This window comes from Oncorhynchus gorbuscha, linkage group LG19, assembly GCF_021184085.1.
Source record: "Oncorhynchus gorbuscha isolate QuinsamMale2020 ecotype Even-year linkage group LG19, OgorEven_v1.0, whole genome shotgun sequence".
Lineage (NCBI taxonomy): Eukaryota > Metazoa > Chordata > Actinopteri > Salmoniformes > Salmonidae > Oncorhynchus > Oncorhynchus gorbuscha.
In genome coordinates this window covers 45,168,996-45,196,095 of record NC_060191.1, presented here as the reverse complement: position 1 = coordinate 45,196,095, position 27,100 = coordinate 45,168,996, and the positions used below count along the sequence as shown (strand labels likewise).

At 42.6% G+C, this 27,100-nt stretch overlaps 1 pseudogene; it reads right to left on the bottom strand.

Moving 5' to 3' along the window:
* Positions 1–346: 346 nt before the first annotated feature.
* On the bottom strand, positions 347–26,851 carry LOC124004897 (annotated as a pseudogene).
* Positions 26,852–27,100: the final 249 nt, after the last annotated feature.

Here is a 27,100-nt window from a genome sequence, read left to right as displayed (position 1 = left end):
CCGGTTTCTCCACCATCTTCACAATGTCCTGTTCTGGGATTGATTTGCACTTTTCGCACCAAAGTACGTTCATCACTAGGAGACAGAACACATCTCCTTCCTGAGCGGTATGACGGCTGGGTGGTCCCATGGTGCTTATACAGATGAACATGGTACCTTCAGGCGTTTGGAAATTGCTCCCAAGGATGAACCAGACTTGGTCTTGGCCGATTTTTCCCATGATGTCAAACAAAGAGGCACTGAGTTTGAAGGTAGGCCTTGAAATGACTCATGTCAATTAGTCTATCAGAAGCTTCTAAAGCCATAACATTTCTGGAATTTTCCAAGCTGTTTAGAGGCACAGTGAACTTAATGTATGTACACTTCAACTGGAATTGCGAATTAATCAGTTAACAATTGTTGGAAAAAATTACTTGTCATGCACAAAGTAGATTGCAAAAACATTTGTGGAGTGGTTGAAAAACAAGTTGTTCAGTATGTTTTTTGCATAAGCAGTGCTTGCTAGAATAGTCATTAAGGCATGAAATCCATATCAATTATCACTCAGCTCCTCACTGATGAACATAGCCAGTCTTCAGGGTTTTTACCTAAATGATGAAGACCAGCAGCTCATTGCGATAGTACTTCCCCACAAGTTTTCCAGTGCAACATGTCCAATTTAGGGTTATAGTATTCAAAGACGGGTGATAAAATATTTTTTAGCTTCATCAGTAAAATAGACTGACATAAGAATAGATTAAAGCCATGGTTTTATATACATGGTGTGAAAGAACAGGAAACTAAAGAGACCTATATTTAATATTTCTATGTCTTACTAGGAGTGGCTCAGGGGGGAAACCAGAGTCACTGCTGTTCTAAGCTGAGATTGTCTGTTTGAAGACAATGGTTTTCGAGTTGATTCCCCCACTCTTGGTGGTGTTGTGGGTTTTGAAGATGGCGATCAGACGGTCAGCAATCTCAAACATGTTGTTCCTCAGGGAGATGAACTGAGCATTCTTGGTTTGCTCCTGTAGGGAAATAAATTAACATTCAATCAATGGGAAGTCAAAGGCTGTAAATCTCAAGCATCACATTTTTTACGAGCTTATGTGAGTCAAGCTCTTTTAAACAGTGGCCTGGGAAGAATTAACCCCCAACCGCCGTGACCGGAGTAAACAATGGACCAACATGCAGCCAACAGAGGGCTTTGCAAAACGGGTGATTTCTCACAATAGGGTGTACACCTTACCATAGCGCCTTCAATAAGCTCCCATTATACAATACTAACGATTAACACAGATGAGCTGACCCCATGTCCCTCACTAAGTCAAGCACAGGAGTAAAATGGCAAATACTATTCAAATCTGTTTCACGTGGAATAGAGTTCCCATGCACTGCTGTGTGTGCATAAAACTCACATAAATGTACAGGCCACGATGGAGACATTCTTGAAGTCCAGGGCTGCATTAATCTCATCCGTGAAGTAGAGGGGCGTGGGCTTGAAGTGGTGCAGAGCAAACACCAGGGCCAGAGAGCTCAGGGTCTTCTCTCCTCCAGACAGGTTGAAAACCTTCCAGCTGTGGCCATGGACAGAGAGAAGAGAATGAGCCAGAGTCATTCATAGATTTAATGAATACAGCAATAAAACAATGAAATTAGAAGGGGATATTGGGTTGGGGCTAGGTACGTTTTGATGATAAAATTCACACGATTGAAAGACCTATCCAGAGCTGTCATCACAAATCATAGATGTCAAACAGCCGGTTGGGCTAAAGTGTCTGCTGACCTGAACATGATGCCCTCAGAGAAGGGGTCCAGGCTGTTGACTAGCTCCAGCTCAGCGTCACCCCCTAGTGTCAGCATCTGGTAGTTCTCCTTCAGCTTGTTGGTGATGTTGAAGCCAGCCATGAACTCGTTGAGCCTCTGCTTGCGCAGGTCCTCACATCCACACTTAAAGTTGTCTGTCTGATCTCATCCAGCTCAGGTACAGTTCCTCCTACAGAGAGACATGACCCACAATGACTACCTTTTTGATTTGATTTGGATTTGATTTCTCTTAGAGGGAAATAAACTTGAGAGAGCGCAGACGAGAGTAAAAACAGGGTGTCATGGTGCTTGATTAGACCTAGAGAGAGCTGGGTGTGGACCTTTTTGTACTCTGCGATGGCTCCCAGGTTGGGCTTCATCTGGGCACAGCGGGCCTGCATCAGGGAGATCTGGTTGGTGATAACGCCAGGCCCCTTGGTGGCTGCCAGGTCATCCTCAATGGCGTGAAGGGAGAGCTTAGAGGCCTGGGGAGGACGGAACTCAGATGGTCAGTCCTAGCTGACAGCTACTTTGAGGGAAAATGTTCTTACTATGACAGCTAGGTGGGACAACCACAATTAAATCTTAAGATGAATGGAAATGCTAAGTCGCTCTGGATAAGAGTATTTGCTCAATGACTAAAATTAAATATCAGAGAAGAGGAAAATTATTTAAGTCTGATGATACTGTTCCCCATGTAATGCATAGAACACTGATGCACTAGCTAAGTGTTTGGTTGACCTCTTAAGACCAACGAAGCATGCATGAATCTCACATGCACATAACACCCACCTCTCTCCGCCAGTGTTTGATCTTGTTGGTGTGTTCGGTGATGGAGGTGTCCATCAGCTTCACCCGAAGTCAGACGCTGAGGGACTCTTCCGGCAGTGCCGCCTCCGGCCTCTTCTCAGTCTCCTCCAGGCGACTCACACTTCAGGTTACTGTGGAGGAGAGCAGCAGCCATCAGCTGGGGCTTATCTGAGCTTTTCCCTAATAGCTTCACAACCAGAAGCCTTTTCCAGATGGGAGCTGTGTATGTGTGTGAGAGAGAGAGCACGTGTATAAACACTTACCACCCTGCGGTCTTGATGGCTACCTGGGCTGAGGAGCAGTCGTCCAGCTCCTTGTTGACCTTGTCCTGCTGGGCCTTCAGCTTGTGACTGTTGATGTCCACAATGAGGGTGTGGAGCCTCTCCACCTTCCCTGCCTTACTGGAAGCTGCCTCAGTCAGAGCGTGAGAAAAGAGACAGAGGGGGGAAAAGAGGAAGTTATATATATGAGAAAGGAGAAGGGTTAAGCCTCATAGGTCAAGTGTGGAGAAGGGTGAAACTGCAGCCTGCAATTCTTTGTGCGTTCCGCCTCCACCTTTCCCCCCTAGCTAGCACACAGTGTTGCCCCAGACGGCTGTGTCCTGGAGAATCCGGCGGTAGGCTGTGTCCTGGAGAATCCGGCGGTAGGCTGTGTCCTGGAGAATCCGGCGGTAGGCTGTGTCCTGGAGAATCCGGCGGTAGGCTGTGTCCTGGAGAATCCGGCGGTAGGCTGTGTCCTGGAGAATCCGGCGGTAGGCTGTGTCCTGGAGAATCCGGCGGTAGGCTGTGTCCTGGAGAATCCGGCGGTAGGCTGTGTCCTGGAGAATCCGGCGGTAGGCTGTGTCCTGGAGAATCCGGCGGTAGGCTGTGTCCTTTGCAGACGCAGGAATGCCCACATGCAGGAACACCTGAAATTGCAGGCTGCAGTTTCACACCACTGAAAGTGTGAATCGCTGGGTGCTCTAAATAACTACATTGGCAGGGTGTAGGTTGAGCCGTAAGTGTCAGGAGAGAAGTTTTGCTCATCTCGTAAGTGAAACAATATATGGGGCAAGCAATTTACCTAAATCTGTGTCTGGAATAAACGCAGTAGCCAGCCATGCATTATTTATTTTTCATTTAATAGGACTAATTAAGTAAATCAATCATGTGCATTTTCAGCTGTTGGGCTCATTTCTTTGATTTTATTTAAAATAAAATTCCACTTTTATTTAACCAGGTAAGCTAGCTGAGAACAAGTTCTCATTTGCAACTACGACAAGATAAAGCATAGCAGTTCGACACACAACACAGATTCATACATGGAATGAACAAACCAGTCAATAATACAGTAGAAAAAGAAAACAGTCTATATGCAGTGAGTGCAAATTACGTCAAATAAGTGAGTTAAGGCAATAAATAAACCATGGTGGCGAAGTAATTACAATATGGCAATTAAACACTGGAATGGTAGATGTGCAAAATATGGATGTGCAAGTAGAGATACTGTGGTGCAAAAGTAGCTAAATAAATAAATACAGTATGGGGATGAGGTAGATAGATAGCCCATCTGTATACAGCCTATGAACAGGTGCAGTGATCTGTGAGCTGCTCCGACAGCTGGTTCTTAAAGCTAGTGAAGGAGATGGGAATCTCCAGCTTCAGTGATTTTTGCAGTTCGTTACAGTCAGTGGAAGCAGATAACTGGAAGGAAAGGCGACCAAATTAGGAATTGGCTTTGGGGGTGACCAGTGAGATATACCTGCTGGTGCGCGTGCTACGAGTGGGTGCTGCTATGGTGACCAGTGAGCTGAGATAAGGCGGGGCTTTACCTAGCAGAGACTTGAAGATAACCTGTAGTCAGTGGGTTTGGCGACAAATATGAATAGGGGGCCAGCCAACGAGAGCGTATTGGTCGCAGTGGTGAGTAATGTATGGGGCTTTGGTTGCAAAACGGATGGCACTGTGATAGACTACATCCAGTTTGCTGAGTAGAGTGTTGGAGGCTATTTTATAGATGACATTGCCGAAGTCAAGGATCGGTAGGATGGTCAGGTTTACGAGGGTATGTTTGGCAGCATGAGTGAATGAAGCTTTGTTGCGAAATAGGAAGCCGATTCTAGATTTAATTTTTGATTGGAGATGCTTAATGTGAGTCTGGAAGGAGAGTTTACAGTCTAGCTAGACACCTAGGTCTTTGTAGTTATCCACGTATTCTAAGTCAGAGCCGTCCAGAGTAGTGATGCTGGATGGGCGGGCAGGTGCGGGCAATGATCGGTTGAAAAGCATGCATTTAGTTTTATTTGCATTTAAGAGCAGTTAGAGGCCACGGAAGGAGAGTTTTATGGCATTGAAGCTCATCTGGGGGTTAATTAACACAGTGTCCAAAGAAGGGCCAGAAGTATACAGAATGGTGTCGTCTGCGTACAGATGTTTCAGATAATCACCAGCAGCAAGAGCGACATCATTGATGTATACAGAAGAGAGTCGGCCAGAGAATTGAACCCTGTGGCACCCCCATAGAGACTGCCAGAGGTCCGGACAACAGGCCCTCTGATTTTACACACTGAACTCTTATCGGTGAACCAGGCGAGGCAATTATTTGAGAAACCAAGGCTGTTGAGTCTGCCAATAAGAATGTGGTGATTGACAGAGTCAAAAGCCTTGGCCAGGTCGATGAATACAGTTGCACAGTAATGTCTCTTATCGATGGAGGTTATGATATCGTTAAGGACCTTGAGCGTGGCTGAGGTGCACCCATGACCAGCTCGGAAACCAGATTGCATAGCGGAGAAGGTACGATGTGATTCAAAATGGTCAGTAATCTGTTTGTTGACTTGGCATTCGAAGACCTTAGAGATGCAGGGTAGGATAGATATAAGTCTGTGGCAGTTTGTGTCTAGAGTGTCTCCCCCTTTGAAGAAGGCGATGACCGCGGCAGCTTTCCAATCTTTGGGAATCTCAGACGATACGAGAGGTTGAACAGGCTAGTAATCGGGGTTGCAACAATTTCAGCAGATAATTTTAGAAAGAGAGGGTCCAGATTGTCTAGCCCGGCTGATTTGTAGGGGTCCAGATTTTGCAGCTCTTTCAGAACATCAGCTATCTGGATATGGGTAAGGAGAAATGGTGGGGGCTTGGGCGGGTTGCTGTGGAGGGTGCCGGGCAGTTGGTAGGGGAAGCCAGGTGGAAAGCCAGGTGGAAAGCATGGCCAGCCGTAGATAAATGCTTATTGAAATTCTCAATTATAGTGGATTTGTCGGTTGTAAGTGTTTCCTAGCCTCAGAGCAGTGGGTAGCTGGGAGGAGGTGCTCTTATTCTCCATGGACTTTACAGTGTTCCAGAACCTTTGAGTTTGTACTGCAGGATGCAAATTTCTGTTTAAAAAAGCTAGCCTTAGCTTTCCTAACTGCCTGTGTATATTGGTTCCTAACTTCCCTGAAAAGTTGCACTTCACAGGGGCTATTCGATGCTAATGTAGAACGCCACATGATGTTTTTGTGCTCGTCAAGGGCAGACAGGTCTGGAGTGAACCAAGGGCTATATCTATTCCTGGTTCTACATTTTTTGAATGGGGCATGCCTATTTAAGATGGTGAGTAAGGCACTTTTAAAGAATAATCAGGCATCCTCTACTGTCGGGATGAGGTAAATGTCATTCCAGGATACCCCAGCCAGGTCGATTAGAAAGGCCTGCTCGCAGAAGTGTTTTAGGGAGCGTTTGACAGTGATGAGGGGTGGTAGTATGCCCATTACGGATACAGGCAATGAGGCAATGATCGCTGAGATCTTGGTTGAAAACAGCAGAGGTGTATTTGGAGGGTGAGTTAGTTAGGATGATATCTATAAGGGTGCCCGTGTTTACGGATTTGGGGTTATATCTGGTAGGTTCATTGATAAATTGTGTGAGATTGAGGGCATCAAGCTTAGATTGTAGGATGGCCGGGGTGTTAAGCATGTCCCAGTTTAGGTCACCTAGCAGCACGAGCTCAGAAGATAGCTGGGGGGCAATCAAATCACATATGGTGTCGAGGACACAGCTGGGGGCAGAGGGTGGTCTATAGCAAGCGGCAACGGTGAGAGACTTGTTTCTGGAAAGCTTAATTCTTTAGAAGTAGAAGCTCTAATTGTTTGGGTACAGACCTGGATAGTAAGACAGAACTCTGCAGGTTATCTTTGCAGTAAATTGCAACACCGCCCCCTTTGGCAGTTCTATCTTGTCGGAAAATGTTATAGTTAGGAATGGAAATTAAGGTTTTTGGTGGTCTTCCTAAGCCAGGATTCAGACACGGCTAGGACATCCGGATTGGTGGAGTGTGCTAGAGCAGTGAATAAAACAAACTTAGGGAGGAGGCTTCTAATGTAATCAAATCAAGAGTCAGCTTTCTATTCCGCAACAAAGCCTCCTTCACTCACGCTGCCAAGCTTACCCTAGTAAAACTGACTATCCTACCGATCCTCGACTTCGGCGATGTCATCTACAAAATCGCTTCCAACACTACTCAGCAAACTGGATGCAGTCTATCACAGTGCCATCCGTTGTCACTAAAGCACCTTATATACTACCCACCACTGCGACTTGTATGCTCTAGTCGGCTGGCCCTCGCTACATATTCGTCGCCAGACCCACTGGCTCCAGGTCATCTACAAGTCCATGCTAGGTAAAGCTCCGCCTTATCTCAGTTCACTGGTCACGATGGCAACACCCATCCGTAGCACGCGCTCCAGCAGGTGTCTCACTGATCATCCCTAAAGCCAACACCTCATTCGGCCGCCTTTCGTTCCAGTACTCTGCTGCCTGTGACTGGAACGAATTGCAAAAATCGCTGAAGTTGGAGACTTTTATCTCCCTCACCAACTTCAAACATCTGCTATCTGAGCAGCTAACCGATCGCTGCAGCTGTACATAATCTATTGGTAAATAGCCCACCCATTTTCACCTACCTCATCCCCACAGTTTTTATTTATTTACTTTTCTGCACACTAATATCTCTACCTGTACATGATCATCTGATCATTTATCACTCCAGTGTTAATCTGCAATATTGTAATTATTCCCCTACCTCCTCATGCCTTTTGCACACAATGTATATAGACTTTTTTCTACTGTGTTATTGACTTGTTAATTGTTTACTCCATGTGTAACTCTGTGTTGTCTGTTCACACTGCTATGCTTTATCTTGGCCAGGTCGCAGTTGCAAATGAGAACTCGTTCTCAGCTAGCTTACCTGGTTAAATAAAAGTGGAATTTTATTTTAAATAAAACCAAAGAAATGAGCCCAACAGCTGAACATGCACATGATTGATTTACTTACTTAGTCCTATTAAATGAAAAATAAATAAAGGTGAAATAAAAAAATACAATTAAAATAAAATAAAATGTTAACATGCTTTTACGGTTGCAGAAGTCAACAATTAGAGAGCCTGGGGGATGGGAGTGGAGGTAGACACTGCAGGGCCTGGATTAACCTCTACATCACCAGAGGAACAGAGGAGGAGTAGGATAAGGGTACGGCTAAAGGCTAACAGAACTGGACGCCTAGTACGTTCATAAGAGAGTAAAAGGAGCAGATTTCTGGCCACAGTAGAATATATTCAAGGCATAATGTACAGACAAATGTGTAGTAGGATGTGAATACAGTGGGGGTAAACCTATGCATATAGTGATAATGAAAGAGATGGTCTCTAGAAATAGCATTTAAACCAGGTGATGTCACGGCGTGTGTGGGAGGTAGAACTAAATTGTTAGCAGAGGCATGTTGAGCAGTGCTAGAGGCTTTACAGTGAAATAATATACTGGATGTCATAAGGTGAATGCACCAATTTGTAAGTCGCTCTGGATAAGAGCGTCTGCTAAATGACTTAAATGTACATGTAAAATAAAACAATACAGAACAGCAATCGACACGGCATGGTGACGTTAGGGAAAGGCATGCGTGGCTTCAGGCAGCTAGCAGGCTAACAAAAAGGCCTTAAGAGAGATGACGAAGGCCTTAAGAGAGATGACGCGACGGAGGAAAGTCTGTTGTGGCCCCCTCGTGCAGTTACATCAGCGGACGGATCAGCAGGGCTCCGTGTGGTAAACCAGGCCAATTGGCAAAATATGTATAGTGTCCGAAGGGCCTCTTAAGCCAGCAGTCCAATGTGCTTTAGATAGCTAGCAGGCCGCAGATTAGCAGCTGTGCCTTCAGGGTCGTTAGCCGCTATAATTCCAGGTGGGAAAAAAAACTAATTATAATAAAAATGTAAAAAATTAAAAATAGGTTCAGAGCTTGCGGTAGGAATCCGGAGATATGGAGAAGAATAAGTCCGACTAGCTCTGGTTTGAGTCGCGCTGTAGACTGGCGAGAGTTGTCCGGGATAAAGGTAGCTGATGACCGCTAGCAAAGGATAGCAGACTTCTAGCTAGTGGCTTCGGAATATATATACGATGGGCCTCGTAAGCCAAAAGTCCGTTGGTATTCTAGACAGCTAGCATTCAGGGGACTTTAGCTGCGAAGGTCAGAAGGTGAGAAGGTTTTAGAGCTTGCAATAGGAACCCGGGGATATGGAGAGAAAAATAGATCCGGTATGCTCTGGTTGAATGGCGTTGTACAAACTGGCAAGAGCTTTCCGAGCTAGAGGTTAGCTGATGACCGTTAGCTGGCTGGTTTATGTTGGAGAGATTCCAGTAATAGAGGCAAAGAAAAATACTTTAGAGAAAAAGCAGGTCAACACCACATTGGGCGAGGCGGGTTGCAGGAGAGTATTTTGAAGTAAGGGTTTAGAAAAATATAAAAAGATCTGCAAAGAAAAATATATATACATGGGACACGACAAGACGAAGGACAAATGTGTCTGACTGGTACGCCATCTTGGAATCGACAAGACAATATGTGAGCAAGTGAGCAGAGCAATGCACTCTGATAGTGCACTTGAGGTATAGGCTTTACCGGCATTTAAAGCGATTACGAATATCAAGTGTGACAAAACGGATACAAGTAGGACTAGATCGGCACACCCCTAGTTGTATGTACCGGTTGTCTCCGCAGCAAGCCCATGAGGGAGAATGCCTAGTGAAGTCAGACTGGGGTTCACTGTAGCAAAGCTCAAATTGAGCCAGATCATTGTTCTGAAGACTGTAATTTCTAGAGTGTAGCCTGCAATTTCTAAGTGACTTCACTTCATGTTACATTTGGGGTTGAAAGTTCACCTTTCTGGAAGTCCTTCAGGGTCTTCTCCAACTGTTTCTGTTTGTTCCTGTGGGGTTAGCAGCCATTAAATCTAAATCTAGCTCTTTAATTTGAGGCTTCAGGTGAGCCTCCTGCTCTGCCAAGCTCTGAGAAGAAACACACAGTCAAGCACAACCTCACCCCGCAATCACAAGCCTCAAATGTTGTAGTACTTGAGTCCTAATTTTCATTTTCACTCGTGGCTCGACCATTGGTGACTCTGACTTGTACTCAATAATCAGAATATTAGCAGCATTGGGTTCTCAGAGCGGCGAGGGTTTGGTTGTCTAGCAGTGGGAAGGACACACGACACCGGCACAGCCTACATCAGCAGGTGAACTGCGGGGGAGCAAACTGATTGTGGGCAACAGGCAGGCTCCACCTCCAATCTTAGGCTACACATTGCGCAAGTGACTCTTGCTTCCCCGTAATCACCAGTCACCATTTAGCTTTGCCTGTTTAACAAACAAACTGCTTTACAAAAATGAAAACAGTAGTATTGAGTTTAAAAGTCAAGTCTTTCCCCCTTGCATCCAATGGCCAGTCTCTGACAAGTCTCCCTTTACTAGATGTCAACAGTCTTGTTTGATGCTTCTACTGTGAAGTGGGAGCAAATGAGAGTGGAATGAGTCAGAGGTCTGCCAGAGAGACATGAGTTGACCACGCGCATTCACGTGATAGTTAGCTTGAGTTCCATTGCAATTCAACAGACAAAGGAATTATACGGTTGGAACATTATTGAAGATTTGTTAAAAATCATCCTAAAGATTGATTCTATATATCGTTTGACGTGTTTCTACGGACTGTATTTTGACTTTGTCTGCACCTAGTGATCGCACGTCACGAATTTGGATTACTGGGCTGAACGTGCGAACAAAAAGGGAGGTATTTGGACAAATTATGGACTTTATCGAAAAAAATCAAGCATTTATTGTGGAACTGGGATTCCTGGGAGTGCATTCTGATGAAGATCAAAGGTAAGTGAATATTTATAATGCTATTTCTGACTTTGTTGTCTACACAACATGGCGGATATCTGTTTGGGTTGTTTTGGTCTGAGCGCTGTATTCAGATTATTGCATGGTGTGCTTTTTCAGTAAAGCTTTTTTGAAATCTGACAGCGGTTGCATTAAGGAGAAGTGTATCTATAATTCCATGCATAAGTTGTATCTTTTCAATGTTTATTATGACTATTTCTGTAAATTGATGTGGCGCTCTGCAAAAATCACCGGATATTTTGGAACTACTTAACATAACGCGCCAATGTATACTGAGATGTTTTGATATAAATATGAACTTTATCGAACAAAACATACACATGCCTATGAATGTCATCTGATGAAGATCGAAGGTTAATGATTAATTTCTCTTTCTACTTTTTGTGACTCCTCTCTTTGGCTGGAAAAATGGCTGTGTTTTTCTGTGACTAGGCACTCACCTAACATAATCGTTTGGTTTGCTGTCGTCTTAAAAGCCTTTTAGGAATCGGACACTATGGTGGGATTAACAAGTGTATCTTTAAAATGGAATTTTACTTATTTCTGTTTTGAATTTGGCGCCCTGCACTTTCACTGGCTGTTGTCATATCGATCCCATTAGCAGGATCTCAGCCCAAAGAGGTTAAAATAGAATTTGTGAGCCTGTGTATGAAGGACTTGTGCTACATTGGCTATTGCAGGTAATTATGACCATTGGGAAATAGTTGTTGCTGTGTAGATGGTAGACATAATCCAAACAAAATCAATAGAGGGGCGAATCTAGAAAGACTAACATCGAGACAGCAAGCCAGCATTATGAGAAAGCCAAAAAATACATTCAGCTTTACCTAAACAAGTCTGATCATCAAGAATTACACCAACATCAAATACATTTCATATCTGTATACTGTGTGTTACCTGCATGTTGTTGGTGTATTTCTCCAGGGTGTTCTTCATGTCTCTAAGCTGCTGTAAGAGTATCTGGACTTTCTCCTCCAGCTGCAGCTTCCACTTCTGGCAGCCCTGCAGCTGCACCACCTTCTCAATCAGCTTGCTCTCCATACAGTCCAGCTAAAAATAAGACAGTAGGTCATTAAGCATTGCAGAGCTTAAAGTGAGCCATAACAGTGATTGGAGGCCAGAGAAAGCTCTAGAAGAGTGTTCAGAAGACCTCTCACCTCCTGCTGGGTGACCTCAGTGCCGATGGAGGAGCCCATCCTGCCCCACATCACTCTTCCATCTCAGGCACCATGACTGGAGGTAGAGCATAGTGTCAGACATGTCATCCATATTGACACTGAGAAGAGATGAGCTCCCGCTCTGTCTACCCACCAGCCATCTCTATGATCTGTCCCTGCATGGTGACCACTCGCCGTTTGTCCTTCTGGAAGGCGAGCCGTGTTGCCTGCTCCAGGTCCTTGGCCACCAGGGTGTCCCTCAGGGCAAAGTAGAAGGCTGGCTTCATACTCCCATCCTGCACCCGCACCATGTCAAACAGGCAGGGGATGTTCTCTGGGGTGGAGATGGGCCCCATCTTATTCTCCCGCACCTTCATCTGAGACAGGAAAAGAGTGGATGTCAGAGTATTAGAGGTTACATTTGAGGTTAAAGCTTTGTACCAGTTGTCTATGCAGCAAACCCATAAGCGAGAAAGGCTAGTAGAGAGAGACTGGGGTATACTGTAACAAAGTTGAAATTGAGCCAGATCAATGTCCTGATGACTCGAACTGACAGAGGGTAATTTCTGCAAGTGAGGTTAAGCATGACCAGTGTAATTAAACCTCATTTATCAATAATGCATGGGTACAAATTTGTGGATTAACCAGCGTGGGATCATTTCCACCAAAATGTGAGATTTTCGGGCCTTCCGAGTGGCGCAGCGGTCTAAGGCACTGCATTGCAGTGGCATCAGTACAGCCCCGGGTCCGATCCCCGGCCGTGAGACCCATAACGCAGCGCACAATTGGCTCAGCGTCGTCCGGGTTAGGGGAGGATTTGGCCGGCCGGGATGTCCTTGTTCCATCGCGCTCTAGAGACTCCTTTTGGCTGGCCGGGCGCCTGCATGCTGACGTCGGTCGCCAGTCGTACGGCATTTCCTCTGACACATTGGTGCGGCTGGCTTCCAGGTTAAGCATGCAGTGTGTCAAGAAGCAGTGCGGCTTGACAGGGTTGTGTTTTGGAGGACGCATGGCTCTCGAGTCCGTACGGGAGTTGCAGCGATGGGACAAGACTAACTACCACGAAATTGGGGAGAAAAAGTCAAACAAAAATCTAAATTTAATTGTGAGATTTAGCAATATGAACATTTGTGGTAGAATAAGGGAACTGTTTGTCAAGCGTAGAATGGGGAAAATGTGAGCATTAAATAATGTTTCAATTTTATTTTATTTCCATTGTGAATTCATGCAACATATCTTGACAGGGTAGCTATATCATAAAATATGACCATATCGGTGCATTTGTTATGATGATAATCCATATAAAGTATAGTAACTTTAAATTACTGGCAGGTGTGAAACACTAAGGCAATGGGAAATCGAATGAGAGATGGCTGATGTTGCTCTGCTGGAAAATTAGGCACACACTGCATTCCTCAGAGAGCGTGTTAAGAGACAGGTGGGACTTCTACAGATTGGGTCATCAGATGTCCTTTTCCAAAAACAATTTATAGGATTGTTGCAAGGATTTGAGATCTGCTTTAAAAAGGCAAGCGCATTCCATTCCGGTGCACAACCAAGTACCATCTACCCGTAGGGTTTTGGCAACAGGCACTCTTCAACAGGAGCTTGCCAAATTGGCATCTCACAGCCCTCTAAGCCAATGTTTAACACATACAGTTTCTATACACCATCGCACAAGAGGTTGAAGTCAAGAGTTTTTTTTTTTTTTGCCATGCCATCAATAAGTTCCCAAATACGAACGCCGCAATAGACGGCACCCACCGCTATTAAATAACTACCCCAAAATTATTTGAACTATGTGAACAGACACTCTTAATGTGCAGGTGTGATGCGCAAGAGACACTGCTGAGTGTGTTGGCTACGAGCCAGGTGGAACGCACAAAATTGTTAATTCTGCAGAACAGCAATGCTGGCCTAAACCTACAGGAGGGAGCTGTTGAGGATGGATGGTTAGCTAACTGGTGAGTGTTGCCAATATTTTCCATCGGTCCTCTCTTTTTAGCCATGTTTTTATTTTACACTGGTCAAGCCACAACTGAATGAGCCAAGTAAAACCTTTTCGTTATGCCCAATCTCTGACACTAGCACCTCCATTTCAGTCCAATTCTTTTCCTAAGCTTTTTTTTTGGGTTGAGCTGTTGCATTTCGAGGTACGGCATTGAATATTCCCCACAGGCTTTATTGATTTTGACCATATATGGTCAATTAGGGTTTTTTTCAAAATGCAAATGGCCTAAGTCATGCACGAGCACTGAGGCTGAGAACAATTGTTATTTGTCAATGGTTCTTTCTTACCAGTGTGCGTATGAAGCTTGTAGGACTTTTGTAAATCACACTTTCTATGCGTACAAACATTCGAAACTCTGTAAGTAAGTATTTTATAATATTTTCTACACAATATTGATAAGAGGCCACAGGTGTTTGAGAGTTGTTCTCACCTTGTCCAGGCCAATAAAAGGTGGCCAATCCGTTATTCTGGTCCTTGAGGAAGTTGACACATTCCTGGGCTGTCGATGCTTTCCACCAGGATGTTGTCCAGAGAGCCACAGCTGGATGAGATGGCAATGTTATACTTCTAATCGATGGGCCCAAGAACACCCGGTCAGGACAAGAACACAGTCTCAATGAGTGTGTGTGCGCATCCCTCAGCTGCCACATGTCATCTGTGTAGCCCACGAGTCAAACTCATTCCACAGAGGGCCAAGTGTCCACCGGTTTTTCCAATTCTATAAATGTCTAATGTTTAGTTGTGATATTTGAGTGAAAAACATTACAACTAAATCTATGGGCTAAAAAACCTGGCTAAAAAATGTTAACTGACATGGGCTAGTTGATCTGGACATTTCTGACCAGCTCTAACATGACAAGAGGAAAACTGATGCCGCACCACCCAATTTCAAAATAGCACCTTGTGCATTCTACCATTACAACTTTCAAAAGTAGTTTGAAAGCCGGATCCCCTTACCGACCCGTGGCACCTTCTGGGCGCCCCACAGTTTGGGAACCACTGGTCTTGGTCTTCATTGAAAAGCAAAAACAAAGCCAGCAGACACTAGGCCCTCCATGGAATGAAGTTGACATGCCTAGTGTAGTCTATACATGGACCTCACTAGTCGCCCCAGGATGCCGGGGATCTTGCCGCCCTCTTCTGCTGCATGAGGGCGTCCGGCACCTTCCCCCTGCTGCGGTTAGAGGACAGGGAGCTCTTGGCCTCCTCCACCTTCTGCCTCATGTCCCTCACCAGCTCCCTGGTCTGACCATCTGCTTGCAGCAGCTGCTCCAGCTCCGCCTTATCCTGGAGCAGAGAGATACATGGTCAGCACAGTCATCCAGAAACCTGAAATACTTCCATCCTACTGCCACAAATCAGTCCACCCCTAACCTTAAGAACAGCTCAGCGCTTGAGACTCTCCCACAAACACACTAACGTACCTTCTGGAGCTCCTGTTCACACTGAGGTATCTTGACCTGCAGCCCTTTGATGGCGGCGCGGCGGTCTCGCAGTGTGTCGGAGGCGATCTGCAGGGACTGCTTGGCCGTGTTTAGCTGGGTCACAGCGGTGTTGTGGCGACTCAGGTAGATGTCCAGCGCAGACTGGGCCACGTCCTGACGGGAGTGCATCTTGTTCAGACTTACTCAGCTCCTTCGCCATAATCTGGGGACAGAGCCATGGGAATAATAGCCGCACGATTATGTGATCAGAAAACATGGAATACCAGGGGGAAAAGGATACTGGTCAAATTCAGGAATAGTGTTTCCTACTTCAAACAATCAGCAACTCCTGATAATGAAAGACACCCACATCCTTCTCCTGCTGCAGGCCGCTGGTCTCCTCCTTCAGACTCTCCATCACTTCCTTCAGTTTCTCCTTCTCCAACACCTCCCTGCGAGCGGACGCCTCAGAGATGATCTTCTCACTGCTGGCCGGCACGTTACGCACCTCCTCCAGCTGACAGAGGAGAAAGGGGGGAGAGAAAAGAAGAGACTCTAGGGGAGGTACAACCTTAGAAAACCAGGAAAGACCAAAATATAATATTTTAAAATCAACTAGCAGTCAGTTAGGAGCACCGCCATCAGACTGGCAGGCAGTCTGTGTGAACTGCACCTCACTCCAGTGTGCAGGGTGGTGAGAGGGAGTAGCAGAGGGAGTGGAGGAAGCCATGCTAGCAGGGTTAACTGTGGGTGAAGAGTGAATGTGGCTGCTGGTAGTGTTACACAAGGCCATACTTCACTACCACACTGCAGAACACAGCTCCCCAGAGGACTGCTCTGCTCTACCCGGCCTCCACAACCCAACACTGCCAAATCACAGCCACTGGTGCTGTATCATACAGGCTGCAGAACAGGGGCAGAGAAAGGGAGACTTTGAGCATATTGAGTGTGGAGAGGGAAAAAAAGGGAGCCCAAGGAGGAGAGAGAAAAGAGCATGGGAGAAAGTGAGTGAGAGGCAGCAGAGCCAAGCAGTCATGCTTTGGAGAGTTTGCGTTTAAGGTTTGCCCCCTAGTGGCCAACTGGAGGAGTTTCTTATTAAATAAATTGGGTATACCAGCCACTTTATCAATTCATTTTAGTCTCAGCAATGTAACAATATAATTTTATCAAGAGACCTCATGACACAGAAAAATATATATTAAAATGTGGGATACACACCCTTTCCCACCCAGAGCCAATCCCAAGCAAGTTAATGTAATAAAAATGAACAACAGTTGTTTATTTGTGACATTGATACAAGTAATTATAAAATGTGTAATTACGCAATACAGCAATTACTAATAAGGTCATCTGTAAACCCCTGGGCAATGCCTTCTCCAGGGCCTCAGCACAACAGGCCTTGTGTTTGTATAGAGGGAAACTGTATTTCGAGTGGCCGTGTTTCACTTTGGCCAGGGGACAAAATCAACAGAATAAAAGTGAAGTGTCAGGCCATTGGTGCTGGCCTGTCTTGAGAGGACAGAGCACCATTGTGTTTGTTTATGAGTATGACCTGTAAGTTATGTAGCACATTCACCACAATCACAGCCTCCTAAAGTACAGATTTGGAGAGCCCCCCCATGAGCTACCCATGTACACAGATTGGCCAATATAAATGGTCAAAGTTACAAACCCCCCCCCCCCCCCCCCGAAATGGAATCACTGAAGCATCGATTATAGAGACCTGAATTATGTTCACAGGAAAAGGGACACATGCACACCTTCTCCTTGTCCTTTTAAAGTTCTTTCTGTAGCTTCTTGGTATGCTTCAGTTTCTCTCAGACCTCCACATCCTGCAGGTCCAGCTGGGTAAACTTATCCTGCTGGAACTCTTTGTACTTGGTCAGCTTGCCTTGTTTCCTGGGAGAAAAATCACAACATAGACATTATGAATGGCAATCAAACAAATTACTGCTAATTTCGCTTTTCTGTATCACTGGTTGCCAGCAGGTCCATGAACATTTTTCCATTTCATAACATTATTGCACTTTAGACTGACATTCATTTTACATTAGGACTATATTTTGCTCATAAATGTGTCCCTTTCGTGTCAATTTCCATGTAAGCAACAAAACCCATGAATAACAAATAAAAAATAGAAAGGCCAACTTCTCCACATTTTTCAGATCTTGGTTCTTCATCTCTTCAGCGATATTGTTGTTCTTCTCTGAGTTCCTTGGTGTCGTCTTGGATCCTCTGCTTCTCCTCCTCTTTGTTTGCCACTCTCTTCTGGAAGTCATGGCTAACAAAGAAACAATCGCACTCTTGTCAACATGGATATATGAAATCTAAAAAGTGACCATCTGTGGTAATTACACCCAACTGCATCATTGCTTCCTCCCAGATTCTTTCAAACCTGATTTCCTGTTAGTAAAAGACTAAATTTAGCAACACCCTGTGTGGTTGTAATACTCACACATAGTACTGGCAGAGCTGGCTCTTTTGTTAGAAAATATCGTTCTCCAGAGTGAAGAACTCCACGGCTGTGTTCTTCACTCCCTCCAGAGCAGTCTTCTCCACCATTCTGACCCATGTTTAGCTGTAACACATGGTCCGCAAAATGATGAAACAGGAAGACAAAGGCTACAGCACCTCCGACTTAAACATTCATGCTGAATTGTCATAAGATCAAGCCCTTAATAAATGTTTGAATTTAAATTTGTTCCTTCTCAGGTGTGCGTAGAATTTTATTTTGCACTGATTGACCGTGTCGGACATTTATCGATAAACTGAGCTTTCCCAAAAAATACAATTTTACTCCACAAGCTAGGGTTAATTTGGCTTCAATGCCAAGGTTATGCTATTTTTAGTCAGCCAAAAGGCATACGTGATTTAATCAAATATAGACAAATGCAGAGTAAAGGGAAACAATAGAACTTGGACAAAGGCAGAAGTGTGATAGGGATGCTACACTGCACAATGCCATAAGATCAGGCCATAATCTAATAAGATGAGGATAGTCAAAACCAGTCATGACTCAAATAAAGCATTTGACCCTGTGTATGTGGTATTGCCATATCTACTGCAGGCATTGTGTTAACACAGAAAAAATATCTTAATGTGTTTACAAACGCAGATCTAAAATGATTCTTATTGTAAATTATGTTCTGCTTCAGTCAGGGTTTGTTCCAAATCATGAATGTAAAAGAACTAATTCTGTGCTTCGGTTACACTTCTCCACTTGGATAAAATAGCTTTGCTCTCATCTTGCCCAATCAAATTCCACCACTCACAAACCAGCATTGGATCACCATACAGCACTCTGAGTGATGTGTACTTTTCTCTGGTAGTTTTAGCAAGTTAAAATGCTAGATTAACTAGGAAATGTAGCTGGCTACATTCTTTCTATGATAGACATCCGAAATATGATGGCTGTATGTTGCAAGAAACGTGCTTTTTCCATTGTAAACTCATTTACTTGTGTCTGCTCGCTTTGCACTTCTCCTCTGATGAAAACAAAGCTATTGTCTGCCTATTGTGTTGCACTGATGTATTTTGTGTAAAGAAATTATAGATGCATGCCCCTCATCACTATTGAAGCAAAAAAACTTGACTTTCAATATGAAACAGGTGAAATGGTTTAAAATGCAGATTTGGTCTGCGTTATGAAAATGCAGATTTCTGAATACTAAATCTATTCACTACTGTAAAGCTGCATGAACCAAAAAGGTCTAAATCATGTCACCCATATGAAAAATAATAGACATGTTAAAGTAATAAAAACAAGACAGACCAATTAATTAATATAGTACAGGGAGAAACTTTTGTGATGTGATATTAGTGTAGCCTGCAAGAGATTTACTGAACCGGCTGGCTTCACCAGGCAACCAGTATTTCACGTCAAATGAAACCCTACCCTGTCAACCTGACTGGTACACTGGAACTCCAACACCATACCCAAATAACAATATGTCACTAGTACTGCAATACAAATAAATATATTAGCAAACATCAGATAATTATCAGACAAACTTCACCCCCTGCTCACATAATTACTAACACATATCTAATAAAATTTGATCTAGGGCTGGTCATTAAATGCATTTGATTAGAAAAAAATATGACTTGCACATCCCGTTCTTATTCCTTCTCTCAACCGCTCTTTAAAAATAACAATTAAATGACTGATTGCAAAGCAATTGTTTTTAGCACAGCAATAAAAAAAAGTAACGAGCAAGGGGATTAGCCTAGATACAACAATCTCTGAGGTGTGTGTGGAGATCATTTGCTGCCTTGTAAGAAGAGGCAGGTGTCAGGCCAGGGGCAGTCATTCTGGCCAAGAAACAGCATACCTCACAGTGAAACAGGCCCCTCTAACACACCCCCACAGGGGAAACCATCATAATTTAAAAAATTAAAAACACACATATTTTTTTAAATACAACAAATGGACCAATGTCTTGTTACTGGGGTTGTTTCTCACCTTCTCTCCCCGTTGAGGAGCTCCACACGTCACCTCAGGGTGTGGATGGGCTGCTTCAGGCGGCAGGAGGCAATGATGTCCTCCAGGTATTCCATCATGCTCTGTCTGCCCCTTGGGCTTCATCATGGCTATCTGCTCCACCTCACCCTGACCAATGCACAGGGAGGGAGAGACGCAAGCAAGGACACACACGGTTATAGCTTCTTCTCATCATAAACTCTACAAACACACTCCTTGGATACATGTTCTGTTCGAGACCACCTGATTACCATCCCAGAACAGACATGGATGGGTGGGTTTATACTTTTTTCCAACTTTCTAAAGTCTGAAAAGCAACGAGGGGAAAAATACCTGAAATATTTTTTTGAATTCACCCTTTTGGAAGCAAGTTTAAATGCAATTCAAACTAACCTGGGCTAAAACCAGAAAGAGCAACTTCTGTGTGACTCAAAAGGCAATTTCATTTTTTATGATTTTAAATAAATTGGTTGCTCTGCTCACAGAAATATTGAGGAAACTTTGCTGATGTTATGATAACCCCTCATTAAAACACGTTAACATCTCCTTTATGATATAACCCTAGAGTTTATGGGCAGCCAGTCAAATTGGCTATTTGCAGTACATTTGGGCATTTTAATGCACTGTACTGCTTACACAACTTCTCAGCCCACACACACACCTGAGCCTCAAATAATAACTTATCCTGCACATAACTGTACCCACAACACAGAGAACACTTGTCCATATCCATGACAAAACAATGAAAGGCAAAACTACAATAATCACTTAAACATAGAACCAAACATCTCATCAATTGGAACCGCTACAATAAAGGTTTTATATTTTTATGAGGTCAAGAAATAAATACATAAACTAAAAGGGGCATCTGGCAAATGTAACTGGTGCCTGTGTTTTAATAAAATTATGAATTTCCTTTCTATGTCAGACATGGGGTAACAGTCCTTGAAACATTGATTAAACACAAGCCTGAATGATGGCCTATATAATTATCAGAATGGTCAATCTTGTTTTAATCCTCTGTGTGTGTGTGTGTGTGTGTGTGTGTGTGTGTGTGTGTGTGTGTGTGTGTGTGTGTGTGTGTGTGAGAGAGAGAGAGAGAAAAAACATTTTTCTGCTCTGCCTGACCAGTGCACTAAATAGGAACCTTCCCCTGAGCCGTAGGCCTGTAAAAGTGACTTTGTTCTCCAAACTGAAGCTTCTTGCCTCAGAACAACCCTGTCATATTTAGTGAGCTCAAAAATCACCTAAAATTCCAGGAGAGAGGGTGAAGAAAATTGCACAAATCTCAGGACAGAAGAGAACCTGCTTCTTCTCCCAAAATAAATATTATAAAATGCAGCACAACATCTAATATTCACTAAAAACTAGTAATCTCATTAATCCAAGAGTTGATAGGTACTAGTAAACCCCAAAAACTGTATTGTGCAACAAGTGGACTGGCTTGTTCTTCAAACAACCCCTGGAGGAGTCTACACACCAAGCTGAACACCACAGGGATGTTCCAAAACTGTATTAATAGAAAATTTTAAAAACCTAAAATGTATTCATTTGGACCGTGACTGGCAAAAAGCAGCAAATATAACCCAACGCAAACAAAATAATGTCTTTGAACAACTACACATATTGACATTGGCATTACATTCCATGAAAGATAATTCCAACGAAATCCAAACTGAAGACACAATCATGCACTCAAATGATAGAAATGAAGAGTGGATGCTTGATCCTGCCACACTGAAGCAGCACAGCTAATATTGGGGTCGGGGTCTGTATTCTCACGCCAATATTTACGTGCTGCTATAGCGTGGCAGGTAAAGGGGGGCCAAACTGACCTGTGTCTCCATTCACCCACTAGACAATTCCAGGAATGTTAGAGTTTCCTTAAAATACTAAAGCAGCAAATGATGGTTCGCACCTTTCCAACATTGTTTCAAACCATGATGCGCTGCTATAGCAGTCCAAGTCCGTTTCACACTTAACAGGTCACTCACACAGGCATAATACCGGTTTTCCTCCGAGTGAAAGGGTTCAAGTCTGAGCAGCAAAGCTTTTACAGGATGGGATGTGTGACACATGAGGGATCAAAGACAAACTGAAAGGAAAACTAAAAATGAACAACTATTTAATTACCTGTAAAATCAAAAATCTGTTGTGGTCCAGGTCAATGCCATGGCTACGCAGCAGAGTCCCCACATCTTTGAAAGTGGCCTTCTTGCCATTGATGTGGTAGGACGAGGAATTGTCTTTGCTGGCAGTTCTGGAAACATAGAACTTGCTGTTGGGGATGACTTCGTAGTCATCTCCTTCCTGACTCAGAGGGGGAGGGGCACAAGAAACACACCAGCTTAGATCCAGTCTTCAGAACACACTCAAGAAAAATAAAAATGCTTAGCAATACAACCCTCCCAAATATAGGCAAGTAACCATCTAAACACACACCTACATACGAAAGTGAAGCCTCAACCACAGAAATGTTGCTGCAAACAGATTGCACATTTATTAAAAAGTTAAATTCATATGGTTTATTAAATTAAACTTATTTTGAGACAACAAGAAATAAATGATGTTGTCAAGATATGAAGGGGGGCAAAAACAGAATAGCTTGTAACCCGTTCAACTTTTTTTTATTTATAGAGAAATATATATTGTGTGTAGGCTTAAAACTGCAGTGTTAGGAGATGGTTGTATTGAATTGACAAAAAAAAACAGCTTGGCTGCAAAGAGATTATTTTACATTAAAATGTCAATTATGTTGTTAATTACCGTACTACACCCCCAGTGGTAGTACAATGTGTTTTACAATTCTGGAAAAATATTTCTTACTTATATATACAGGATTCTAGGTTTGCACAGAAAAGGAGAAATTGTATTGTCCATTAACATTCATTTAACCACCACTAAACTGAATAAAAAAACTCCCCTGAGGTCCTAATCAATATAAATTCACAAAAATAAAGAACAATTTGCAAATTTAGTAATTTACTTGGATTGTCAGTTAACTTGAAATGGCTATTCTGAGTCTGCTGCAGTCATTGTAAATAAAGTTTTTTAAATACTAAACCAAATGTATACAAGACAATTACAACTACACCCTAAAATAACTACATATATACAAAAAAAATATGATTCTGCCGCTTTACCCAAATTGCTTATAAAATGTTAAATTGTTTTGTTACAGCTGAGCAAGTAAGTGTGTGTTACCTTGTCAGTAATTTTCTGAAAATGCACTTCCACAGTGCAGCTCTGCACATCCTTGTGCTGGTCAGAGCTGTGAATCAGCACAGAGTTTTTTGGATCTGATTTTTTGAGCCCTATAGCCTATGAATCTATCATGTTGGACTTCCCACTGCCATTTGGACCAATAATACATGAAAAACACTAGGGGAGGGAGAGAACAAATAGAAATGAAGTGGGTGGAAAATAAAAATGTCCTTCCAATCTGTTCAAATCAAACTAAATTAAATAGAAACCCTATTCACAATACAATTTTAGACCGCTTTGAATAACTAGAAAATTCTGCTGGATTAAAATGGTGGGTCTCTAACCTCAGTGGGTGTATTTAAGATCTTGTATTGCACCTGTGTCCATGATGCAATAAAGAGAACAACTAAGAAAATGTGATAGAGGGAAAGTTAGTGGGAAACCCTATTTTGTATCTTTTTGAGGACAAGACACAGCTCAATCACCACTAGTGTGAAACACACACACAAACACAAAGCCAAAATGGAGGAGTATGATATGCTGCAGACTATAAAACTACAACTTTAAAATAATCAACAATTAAATTACAACTATTCAAATGCTGCTGTCACTGAAGATACAAATATATATAAATAAAAGTTAAGGAAATGGACAACACCCCATACTGAGCAATGATTAAAACACACAACCACAATTCCTAGTGTCACAAAAGAGCCATAATGGAGAGTTGGTATGCTTTTTCGTACCTTATGGAAAGGGCCCAGAATCTGCTCCCAGGCACAGGATTTGACGTTCTGATTAAATATATGTGTAATCATCAAGCAAGAAGCGCCTGGTTCATTGGTCATTGCTGGGGGCGGGGGTGGAGGGATGCTACCAAGAATCTCCTCCAAACCTCGATTATCAACAGCCTCGGCACCCTCCCCAGGAGCCGGAGCTAGGGCAAAGAGTTGAACTTTTATTCCCCAGTGCGATTCATTTCAGGTGGGAACACTGGTGCATGGGGGAGGGGTGGTGAAACAAAACAAAAAAAACAAACAAAACAATCATTATAGAGCAAGTCACAGTGGAGGAACAAAGACTCAGGGGAAGATCGAATGTTAACAAAGAGATAGTTAATGTGCGAGTTAACAAAACTAAATTATAACAAGATTAACAAACGAAAGCTTGAAGTAACCCCTTTCACAAACGCTCACATTGCAAAGCAAATACACAATATGCACTCACCATCGACAACATAATTTTCATTATATTTCGAACATTGCTTCCACGTCGTTTCCCACACACCAAAACCTACTTTCCAATCAAAACAAATAAATACAAATCTAGCCTTGCTGCAAATACATACCGATTATGGTCCCATATCAATGACAAAACGTTTGGTCTCAAGTCTATTGTTGTGCTCAGTAAAAAAAGAAAAAGACCCTGACAATAGTTTTCGGCCAACAAACGCTGCAACCATAATACTTTCTAAATCAAGAGTAGACATGTCAAATACGGTTATTGTTTTCAGACGAAGTTTTTGACAAACCGTTGCCCAACGTTAAATAAATCGAAAGATAGAAAATCATAATCATCCTTCTAGAAGAGCGAATCGTTTAAAATGCATTCATATCCCAACATAAATTACCTTGCTAGTTACCCAGGCTGGAGACAAACGCGCACACGCCACCATTATAATAATCTCAAAAATCACAATAGACATTTATTAATGCCTTGCTCACGTTTGAAAAACTAGCCAGCAAGCTACGTGTTATGAATCAAGACAACAACTACCACAACTGTGCCAGTTGGACTCAACCATCACGCACTTACATTCAACAAAACACGTTGCCATTGAGTAGACGCGCAACTTATTTAGATGCAGACACCAAAACACCCTTTGTTACTTACCATTTGTCCGCGGAGCCTCTTGGCCATTGGAGTTCGCTTCTTTATGGGGTACGTCCAACTCGCCTCCGGAGTCATCCCGAGGCTGCGACCCTTTCCCTCTTGGCTTGGAAGTAGTTCTACTTTTCGACGTTTTGGCTGTCATGATTTAGAAACTAAAAGATATAATTCAAATCACAGAAGTAAAAGTAAAATCCATTATGCGTTTTCGCTTGTCAATCACTTCTCCACAATTGATAGTCAACGTGAAGCACCCAGTTACCCCCTCCGTCATCTCCCATCACCATTGGGCATTTTATCCAAAGTATATTACTTCATAAACTAGACTGAGTTAACTTCACATCGGGTCATAAATCGGTTACCCAGTCAATTATAAAGCTGCAAATAAATTGCCAGTCTGTGCTGTCTGATAAGACAACAGATCTAAAAAGTGTTTTGTTTTCGTTTCTTTGCTAAATATGTTTCGTTTTAACTGTACCATAGGTGTATATAAGCGATATTCTAAAGATGTAACCATAATCCAAAATAGAAAATACTTGACACGAAATTGCAATTTATCTCAACTTAATTAGCTGCCCAACTTGAATCTCCCCTTGTCAAATAGCGTGATTTTGTCTAACATAACCTGACAACAAGCATCGATTCTCACTCAATTATCGAGAAATTAACTGATACGTTTTCCGTAAAGTGCGTGTAACTAAAAGACGGACAAAATTGTGACGTTACAAGGATGTCAGTAACGCCAAACTGAGCTCAAAAGTAAATCAACTGCTACTGAGAACTAGAAAAAGATGGAGGTAAATGTGCAAAATAAAGTCATTGCACTGAAGTAGCCAATCAGAGTCACGTTATCATTAGTGCTATGTAGGCTGCACTATGTAGTCCAAATTGACGGGAAACAGTTGAAAGTGTCATGTTAATTTTACAGATCGAGTTATAATCAATTAAATAATCGAAGATAATATAGATAATAATATGGCTAACTAAATAGCTATATCGCCAACGTTAACGTGTGAATAAAAACGTCACCTGTGTATAGAAGATTTCACTGAGTTGGTCTTGTTTTTGTTTTTTTAGGTACAGTAACGTTAGTGTTATGCTTCAGTTGTCCACTTGTAATCTAGTTAAACTAACGTTAATAATTTGCCTAAACCGAGAAGACGTGGAAATATCTATTTACTCTAGCTAGCTGCTGTATAGAGTATACTAATGTCTGGTAATTAGCGAGCTAGCGTTAGTCAGGTAGGCCACATTGGGCTTTGTTAGGCATGATTTTCACGTCAACTGTTAGCCACGAACAAATTTAGATAACGTTAGCTAAAGTACGCTACCTGGACAGCGAACACAACTAGAGCACAGATGAATAGGGGAAACCTACTTTGCTTACAAGTTAGGTTAACTTAACTAACGTTACTTTGCACTGGTTCGCCATAGTAGATAGCTATGTAATGTTACTAGGCAATTTTAGTTAGTTTTTGATGTGTTGCCGATAGCTAAATGTTAGCTGTCGTCTGATCACTTTAAGTTAACGTTACTCAGTTAACGTTAGCTAGCTTATTTTACCTAGCTCAACAACCACATATAATCGACGAAAGGTGTCCACAAACGTGCTTGCTAGATAGCTATGGTTTGATAGCTAGCGAGCTTACTAGTTTTCTTTTAGCGAACGTTAACTAGCTCTTTCGTGTTCAGATAAAATGTCAGTTTTACCTTGCGGACGACGTTATTTTGTTGTAAATATTCCCTGTGTATCACTCTCTTTTCAAAGCCAATTGAAAACTGTTTATCGATATCCCGAAGTTAAAAAATAAATAAATAAAGTGCGCAAAAGTCAACCCTGTGTCACTCAAATTGTTAGCTCGCTGCAAACTCACTCGTAAATGGCGCCTAAACTCTGTTGTCGAACCAAAATTCGTTACAAACTGATGCAAGGCACCATGGATCCTCGACATTGGTTAAAATATATATATATATATATATATAAAAATATATATATATTATTATTATTTTATTTTTTTCAAATAGAGGGCCGATGCCAGGCAACCATGAACATAAACTAATTGTTTTTGCATTTAAGTTAACATTATAATGAATATAAATTATAATTTGGTAATGATTTGGGATATTTTCACAAAAAAATTTAAAACAGAACG